General features: G+C 34.8%; 1 non-coding gene across 1 annotated transcript; it reads right to left on the bottom strand.

Moving 5' to 3' along the window:
* Positions 1 to 392: 392 nt before the first annotated feature.
* LOC138839031 (U6 spliceosomal RNA) lies at positions 393 to 498 on the bottom strand. The gene has a single exon (XR_011375814.1). It is a non-coding gene; the product is annotated as a U6 spliceosomal RNA (small nuclear RNA).
* Between the last annotated feature and the right edge of the window lie 8,839 nt (positions 499 to 9,337).

The raw sequence follows: 9,337 nt of genomic DNA, 5'->3' as shown, positions 1-9,337 counted from the left end.
CATTATTTTTTCCTGAGGCTGATTGCAGTTTGTAAGACAAGGTTTATATTTTTATTTTTGGTTGGTTGTGGGCTTTGAACTCAGGGCCTGGATACTGTTCTTGAGCTCTTTCGTTCAAGGCTAGCACTCTACCACTTTCTGTTACAGCACCATTTCTGGTTTTCTGGTGGTTAATTGGAGATTAGAGTCCCATGGCCTTTCCTGCCCTGATTGAATTTGAACTGTAATCCTCAGATCTCAGCCTCCTGAATCCTAGAATTACAGGCATGAGCCAACAGTGCCTGGATGAGACAAGGTTTTTGAGCCAGGTAACTCTTAAGTTTATACTTATCCTTTAACTTTATTTGCATTAGTTATCTTTTTTTTTTGAAGGGGTCACAGGTTGTTTTTTTTTAAATATGGAACACTTCATGAATTTGCTGTCATACTTCTTCAGAGACCATACTAATCCTCTCTGTATCGTTTAAATTTTAATATATGTACTGCCAAAGCCAGCACTGCATTAGTTACCTCATTTTCCTTATTTTTTATTAACTGTAAAATAGGAACAATGATACTTTCCTCAGGAAAGTCTTGTGAGAGTTAGGCATAATGCATGTCTAGCACATAGTAATTACTTGATAAACATTAGCATTTATCTGAATAAAGTTTCATCCCTCATTATGTTAGACCACAAACATCCCAAGCTCTATTTGACCATTTGTGATCAGCAATCCCTAGAATATTGCTTGTTTTATTGAAGTGGAGGTTTACCAGCCCCACTTAGGCTTACCAAGAGAAAATCTGATTATCAACAGAATTACCATATCTAAATTTTCATTAGTGCAGAATATTTGGTTCAATAAATACATATTTTCTGTATTTATTGTATAATTTGATTAAATGGAAGAATGAGACTGAGAATGTGTTCATTATTAATCCTGTGTTTGATCTACCTTCTTTTGTTAAAAAGCACCTACTTTTGAAATTGATGTCTTGTGTAATGTCTAGGTAGTTCATTGGCCAGGAAGTTTTCTAATTGAGGAGCAATAACATTCTCCTTTTATTTAGATGTAGTTTGAATGCATCCCTTAAAATTTCATATTTGATACATGGTTCCTACTAGGAGGTCCTTATGTCATCTGGGATCAGGGCCTCAGAGAGGAGGAAAGTAGTTCTCACAGGATCTTTGAAATCTAGAGTCAGCAGATTGTTCTAAGAGTGAACCTGACCTCCAAATGCTGTCTGTTTTCCTGTTATATGGTATGTGATCTCTTTCTTTCTCCTACTCTCCCTCCATTGTTATTAGCCAGAGGTAATGCAGTTGGGGTAGTTGGGAACTCACCAGAAATTCACAGTTCCCTTTTGAAAAAAGTGTGAGTTAACTAATCATTTTTTGTCTTTATGAAGTTAGCCTGCAATAAGCATATCATCTTAATAATAAAAAATGACTCATATGCTTTTTGAAAAATACTAGTATTTACTTTTCTTTAAAAGAAATGGAAACCTTTTCCTGCAGAGCATCTAAGAGTTAGGTCATGCAGTGCAGCTTTAGTAATCTGAATCACTAGGTAAACCCATGGGACAATCGTCAAAATTAATAACTTTGGAAACACAATAGCTGTTTATATTGTTATGCACATTTCCCTGAGAAGATATAACCCCGGTTTCATTGTTGTAGTATAATGTGATAACAACAATTAAAGGAGATCATCAGAGAAATGTAGTACTGTGCAAGGATGAAAAACATTTTCCTTAATGTTCTACTGTCATATGTAGTAACTTGCTTCTAGTTTTTATCTCAGAAGCACTGGTCTGCATCATGTCTTGCTTAGCATCCCCACAGAATTGAGCCAAGAACTAAAATCTCTTTGAAGCTAATGGGAGGCCTGGGCTCTGATACAGCTCTATAGGATTTGACTAGTAAATCCAGAAGCAGGTCCTTTATTTATATTGGCATTTATGTGATCACTGGGGAAAAAGCTGTTACTCGGCAGGATGGCTCTTAGAGCAGTGGAGATATTTGCAATTTGAAGTCTCTTTTACTTTTTCTTCATTAGTCACTTATGCAGGCCTAGATACATATTCTTCTAAATTGAAAGCCTACATTAATTGAAATACCATTACACAAATAGCTAATATATTGACATTCTTGTATCAACCCCAGTTATTATTAGCTATGCATCTTTGGAGAAATCACCTTACCTATTTGGGCTTTAAGGAAACTGGATTAGATAATCCTTTTTAGAGAGAATTTCTGTGATACAAGACATTGCTTTTAAGATGCACTCGTTTACAAAGGAAGAAAATATTTCTTACTACAATTCCCAAACAGGGTACCACAAGTCTGTGAAACATGATCATTGCATGTAGAGGGGTATGTTTACTCATGCACACATAGAGGAAATATCTGCAGCATTTTTCAGATGCTGGCATGATTCTGTGGACCCAAAATCTCTGGGAGAATATGACATGATTGCCAGCACCAGTGAGTGACTGTTTGCATTGTTTACAGATTTTTCTTTTGTTTCTGAAATAAAATATTTTACTATATATTTCATAAATTTTAATAATGACTAACTTCCTCTCACAAAACAAATACACTATATATGTACACATGGGACAGTTTATCTTGTGTTTGACTAAACCTATAAGTTGCTTTTTATTCAATTATAAACAAATTATAAACAAAGCCAAACTAATATTAAAATATCACTTTGGAGACAGACAATTCAGCATTCATGGAAAATTAGAAATATACAAAACTCTGCTTAAGTTTTTAAGGATAGTATAGCTATTCTGGAAAAGAATAATTTTAAAGGTGTAATTTTATATAACTGACAGGTTTTGACAGCTGCTGTAGATTTATTTTTTTCATATTCTTCCAAAATTGAATTCTACCAAATGCCATACTTACTCTTGAAGAAAATGTGACTTGCCACAGCAAAGTGTGTTTGTTTACCCTATCATTTCAGAGAGCATATCTATCTGCAAACATGTCCATGCAAATTAATTTGCTTTTCACATGTCTTTCTAGGTACTATTATCTAAAATTTGATGCAGCCCTGTGAATACTTTTTTGGGCCACATAATTAGTTTGAAGGTGTTAGGTATATTTCAAATAAATATTTTGTAAATGAAGTGACATTGGATTGTATAAAATTCCATCTTTCTAGGGTTGTTATTTTAATCTACATTTTAGTTGGGTGAGATGTAGAGATACTTTGTTTTCAGTAAACATTGCCTTATGATTTTACTTTAAAAACTGCATCTTTAAGTCAAGATAAAACAGATGGAAGCCTCATTGCCTTAACAAATATGGACAAACAGATTCGGGGCAAAGCCCAGAATCATGGCCTTTACAAGGAACTGAAGACTCTTTCAAAAACCCTTTTATCTTCTGCTGTATAGCAATGCAGTCATATTCCTAGATATACTTCATGAAACAGTAGTTGTTTTTCTTTTCTGCTTCTTTAACACAAAAGCAAATCATTACTATTGCTCAGCTCCAAATAATTTATTCTAGTCTAACTGATGAGGGGTAGATTTTTACTGGTTGGAATTTTTATCTCCATTCCATAATGAGCCTTACAAAGTAGGAGGCAGTCTTGTGAAACTCAAAAGGCTGGGAAGATGACTCTATGATCACTGGGCAAAACTATGCTGATAAGGAATAGAGAGTACAACACCAAATGTTTTAGATCCAGGAACTATATGCCATTTTTGAAGGACAATTTTCATTTCTAGGGCCTGAGTGTAGAAAAGCTTCCAGCCTCTGAGGAACATAAACAGAATCTCACCATTATCTACAATATGCATTGAAGTATATCATTTCCCTTTGCCACCTTATGTTGCATCTCAGCTGAATCAGGTTCAAAGCCCTCTTTATTTCTCTGGGGACATAAAAGACAATTAGAATCTTTGCTTAGTTAGGTCTATTTAAAATTTAGACTTTGTAGATAATTTTTCTTTGGCTGATAATGAAAGTTGCTGGCAGATTTCCCAGTCTAGATACTTATCTATAAATACATAAAGTGATATTCTGTGCTGTCAGAAAGAATACAATATTATAACCTCTAGCAAGTAATAGAGATGGCTACTGGAGAGTTCTATGCTGCTCTAAAATGTAACAGGTATTATTAGCAAGGCAGTATAGCTTTGGGGTCCTGACATGTCCAAATTAAGGTATCTGTAAAAAAGTATCACATACAAAGTATATTAAAAGTGTGTCCAAATTTTGTTTCAAGGATAATCGTCAATATTATTTAATTTTATCTTGGATTATCATCATAATTGTTTGATCATTTCATACAAAAATGTTTGAACAAAAAATTCCTGTTTTCTTTTTTTTTTAATATTATTTTATTTTATTTGAGAACATACTGTACAGAGGGGCTACAATTACATGGGCAGGATAATGCATACATTTCTTACCAAGCATTGCAGCCTCCTCCTTTGTTTACCCTTCACCTCCCTTCCCAGCCTCCCCCCTTCCCCCACCCAATTATACCCCCCTCCCCCCCCCCCACACCGACATTCCTGTTTTCTTAGCCTATGTTACTTTTAGGAACAGAATAGGACATCTGGGATTCTACAGCCATGAAGTTCATAGTTTTAAGATTTCATTCATTCATTTATTTTCTCTTGGTAAGAAAAAGGCCGGTTAATGACTTTATGATGAAGGCAGATTTTTTTTCTGAATTTACTTTGCTTTTGGGTCACCAGGTGAATTCTTCCTGGCAGATGTTTTCCCCATGTGATCCAAGTTCTTTCCAGTTGTTGCAGTTATAGGAAGAGTCAGTAATGGTCTCAGCAAGTTTCAGGAGATTCTGATTAGTCCTCTTACCCACTCCCTACATTATTTTCTCTTGTCTTCTATGTTCTAGAGATTAGTGCTTTTCTGTTCTCAAGTAAATCACAATACAAAAACATAAGACAAAAGAATAACAAAATTAGTATGTTAGTATAGGGGGATCATCCAATTTCACAGAGGGAAACTTGGTTGACTTAACTGGGACAGTGGGGTATAGGGATACTTTGGAAGTTATTCGAACTGGAACTTGAGGAATTAGGAAAGGTGATTCAAGCCTTTATTCTAGCAGAACAGTGACAGAATGCTTTACAGAATGATGATAGGAGACTGTAAAGAACACGAAAGTACTTAGAAGAAGTCACATTGCAAGTGTTTAAGTGAGAGAGTTTCAAATTTGGGGGCACTTAAAATGAATTGATAAATACATTAAAACAAAGCAGATGTATGCTCAACCATCTTTTATAGTGTGAGGTTCAGGGATCTACATTTCTAATAAATGTGTCCCCTTCCAAGGATAATACTCTGAGAAAGACATTAGTGAATTTACTAGAAAGTGAGTGAGTGAGTGGTGGCAGCGAGAGCAGACTTTTTTTTTTAACAAGTTGAAGATGAGGAAAGAGTAAACAGTTAAGAAAATTAACTCTGGAGTTAGACTTCACACATTCATACATGTTGGCTTTACTACTGATTTTTGTAGAATTTAGTGAATGAAATAATTCCTTTGTCTCTTATCCCATCTAATTAGCCAACACTGGTATCCAGAAACAAGACTGGAATGTTCTTATGCATCATTCCTTTCTAGTACAGAAATATATTATGCACATCAAATCGCATTTTTTCTCTATTCCACTGCTTCGTCAAATATCCATGTCCACAATTCCTAGAATTATCCATTCTAGGAATGGATGAAAGTACACTGTCTTTCTCACCATCATATACTCCTCACCACATTGCATGTCATTCTTTCTGATGGAGGCATAGAATTCCATTTTGTATATATACCACATTTTCTTGATCCATTCATCTACTGAGGGGCATCTGTGTTGGTTCCATATCTTAGCTATGGTAAATAATGCTGCAGTAAACATAGTTGTTCTGGTAGCTTTAGTATGGTCTTGTTTGTGATCATTTGGGTAAATGCTCAAAAGTGGGATTGCTGGGTCATAGGGGAGCTCAATGTGGGGTCTTTTGAGGAACCTCCATACTACTTTCCAAAGTGGTTGGGCAAGTTTACACTCCCACCAACAATGCAGTAAGGTTCCCTTCTGTCCACATCCCCTCCAGCATCTGATGTTATTAGAGTTCTTGATTATAGCCATTCTAACTGGAGTGAGGTGGTATCTCAATGTTGTTTTGATTTGCATTTCTTTTATGGCTGGAGAGGTTGAGCATTTCTTCATGTGTCTATTGGCCATCCTTCTTTCCTCTTCAGAGAAGTTTCTCTTTTAAGTCTTTAGCCCACTTATTTATTGGGCAACAACTAACACACACTATTGATTATCTTACTTAGGTTTTAATTTTGATTGTATTATTGTCCTACTTAAAAGTCTGCTATAACTTTATTGTTCTGGAGGAATGAGCTTCCTAATATCATAATAAATGCTTTTATGAAAATTTTCCCAACTTCCATTTGAGTGACAAATCGGGTCTTGTATTCTTTTGTGCTATAACCACATTTTGAATATTGTCATGAATTGATTAAAGTCATTTTGCTATTCAAAATACAAAGTTGCCTTTTCAGATACAAATTGGAGCAGATTTCATTATAAAAGGTTTCCAAGGAAATTTAAAATCAATAAAACACAAAGACAAAGAAGAAAATCATAAATTTTGAGAACTAATTTAGATTTTTCATTTTCCATATAGACAAACTGCTAACTGGGGGCACAGCTCCCAGTATCTGTGCTTTATAATTAAAAGTACCAAATTTTCAAAGTTTCTGGTTGGTTTAAATTAGAGCAGCATCCTCTTCAGCTGTGGGCAGAATAAATACCAATTTACACAGACAAATATGAGGGCTCTCCATGTGCCTAGCGAAGGAAATAAAGTGTTGTTTTCTTTTTTTAATGACAATCACTTTGCAAGAGATGTCTCCTTGATTGCCATGGTAGTAACAAATTCCATGACACTCTGGAGCCATTTCACAATTGTTTTTCTCACTAAGACGTATTTTTCTTGTTGAGACCTATCTTGATCATCTTGGCTATGTTCCTCTTTCTACTGAATTCTTGGAATATAAGAATATTTTGTTAGATTTATTTATTTTATGTGTGGTGTCTGTAGCATCATAACACTAATAATATATTTAGCGCTTCAGGGAGAATTCTCTTGCCTCACCTGTCTCTGTATCTTGCCTTTATATAAGAAGTACAGCTGTATCTACCTTAGAGTTTGTTCTCAGAGAATGGTTGCTAGAGTGAAATGAACTCAAGGCCTTATACTTTAAAGTTCTATCTTAACCCCCTTCACTCCTTTTCCTTCTTGACACTGCTTGGACCAGTATCTACAAGTTTTTGTGATACATTATCAGAATTTATTGTGTATTACGTAGCTCCATCATACCTCCTCTACTTTGTCATTCTGGATTTATCTTCTTAATCTCCAATAGTTTCAGTTCACCATGATTTTGAGTGTATATATATATATATATACATTATTGACATCTAGAGTTGTAAGTCCAGTCATTTAATCACACTGCTTGCTGTTTAATTATCTAAGACATTGATTTGTATTTCTGTTGGATTGATCATTTTTGGACGCATGAGGTATAAATTTCACCTGGTGTTCTGTCTAATGGGCAGATTTACATATTTGATACATGCTGTTCACATTTTGATGAGATTTAAATTAATTATAACATTTTAAATGTCCATTGAATGGTGTGTTGGAAGAATTTCCACCAGGTTTCCTAAGTTCAATTTGGGGACATCCCAAAAAATGATGAAACCTGCTGTTGTAATAACACAAATTTAATACTGTAACTTAATAAAACATGCCACCTGTGAGCCATGCATGGTTAATAAAATACATTACTGAGACTTGGCTGCATAAGTAATCATGGAAAATGATTGTATTAGTTATTATATATAAAATAATTTGCATACAGCCAAACTAAATATACTTGAGTTTGGCTTAGTGGATAGAAATAAATGAAGTCATACCAGGAATGGTTTTGTTATATCTACATCTTTGTGTTCCCAGTTAAAACACAGGAGGAAATTCAATGGAAAAAAAGGAGCTGATGTACAGAACTAAGTTGTAATTTGTCAATTCTTATGTTGAAGAGCTTTCAAAAGTGATCTGGTGATAGAATTGAGCTGATAAACATGTCTTTCAACAGTTTCATTTTTTTGTGGCAAGATATATGAGCAATATATACTTAGTAAATTATTCTTAAGAATTAGTGTTAATATGCACATGTGGAAATAAATGCTGAATTAGTACAAAATTCTCTGTTAGGTATTGCTTTCTTTATACACACAGTAAATTATTTCATTAAATGTTTTGACATTAAATAAATCCCCTCTGTAAAATGCAGGGAAGCCTGGAATTACTATGAAAACCGATAATGGGGGATACCTCAGGCAAAAAAAACCATAAATGAAAATGAAAATGGTGAACCTTTCTCTTTAACTCTCTTGCTTTTTCCTATATGTCATTAATGCTCTTGAGTGAAATTTCTAAAATGTTCTGTAGGGCTCATTTTCCTGTCACTACTCCAGCAATTTAAAATTGAGTAAACACTATCAGGCGCCATTCAGTTTTGTAAGGACTCATGATTCTAATTGCTGTTCTCTAAGTATTATATATTGTTTGCACAAAATAGCATTGCTTTGCCTTCAGATTATCAGTCCAATGACAGCTGCAATGAATATTTCTTCTGCTATTCAGTGTCAGGTGCATGCTTACAGCTTTCCTATTTTCCCTTTGTGAGTTCTAATTATTTCACTCTTCTGATCTTAATAGTTGTGCTGAAACATCTGTATAACATAGACTATGATGAAACAAGACACCTGTTTTTTTTATGTTTGGTTTATACTCCTTCTACATTTTGTCACCTTTTCCTCTCCAAAATCACTACTAAAGAACTAAATCTGTTTGTCATCTTCCATGTGCATTCTAAGATGGTCAATGCTAGTGCAGTTAACAAATCCCAGAATTTTAGTGACTGAACATAATTGGTGTGTGTGTGTGTGTGTGTGCATGTGTGTGTGTGTGTGTGTGTGTGTGTGTGTGTGTGTGTGTGTGTGTGTGTGTGTGTGTGTGTGTGTGTGTCTCAGCCACCTAAGTCCAAAGTAAGAAATACTGGCTGCTAGAAGCTCACTTAGCAGTAATGTAGAAATTCAAGTTCTTCATGTCGACTTCAAGGTTGTTGCAGGTCTCAATCAGCCAAAATGGAAAGAGCAGAAAAAAGAACACAGAGGAAGTTTTATGGGACATCTCATAACTAGTCAATTCTGTGAATTCCATTGGCAGAAATTCAATCACATTATTTTATCTGCAAATAAGGAAAACAGAAAATCTTGTTCAGTTATGTGCCCTACA

This window comes from Dipodomys merriami, unplaced genomic scaffold, assembly GCF_024711535.1.
Source record: "Dipodomys merriami isolate MVZ:Mamm:240054 unplaced genomic scaffold, mDipMer1.0.p SCAF_29, whole genome shotgun sequence".
Taxonomy (NCBI): Eukaryota; Metazoa; Chordata; class Mammalia; order Rodentia; family Heteromyidae; genus Dipodomys; species Dipodomys merriami.
Note: the sequence above shows the minus strand (reverse complement) of the source record. Positions and strands in the feature narration are given on the sequence as shown.